Genomic DNA, 302 nt, shown 5'->3' on the forward strand with positions numbered 1-302 from the left:
ATGGCACCCCACCTAAACCTGGCGCCTGCAGCACGTTCATCCTTCCCCGCCAAAAAAACAATTTGTTGTTAATAATAATAATGATAATAATAATAATAATAATAATTAAAAAAAAATTTTTTTACCAGCCACACTATCTTTAACTCGTTAAAATGGCTGCTAGAATAGAAAACCTTACTATTCACAATCACAATTTGTACCAGTATTTGGCTGGTGGCAGGTGTTCATTTCACACCCTGATATGAAGTTGAAATGAAGACTGTCAGCTTTAAAGGTATTCGCATCCATATCCAGTGATCCAT

The sequence above is a fragment of the Anguilla rostrata genome, chromosome 18 (assembly GCF_018555375.3).
Source record: "Anguilla rostrata isolate EN2019 chromosome 18, ASM1855537v3, whole genome shotgun sequence".
Classification (NCBI taxonomy): domain Eukaryota; kingdom Metazoa; phylum Chordata; class Actinopteri; order Anguilliformes; family Anguillidae; genus Anguilla; species Anguilla rostrata.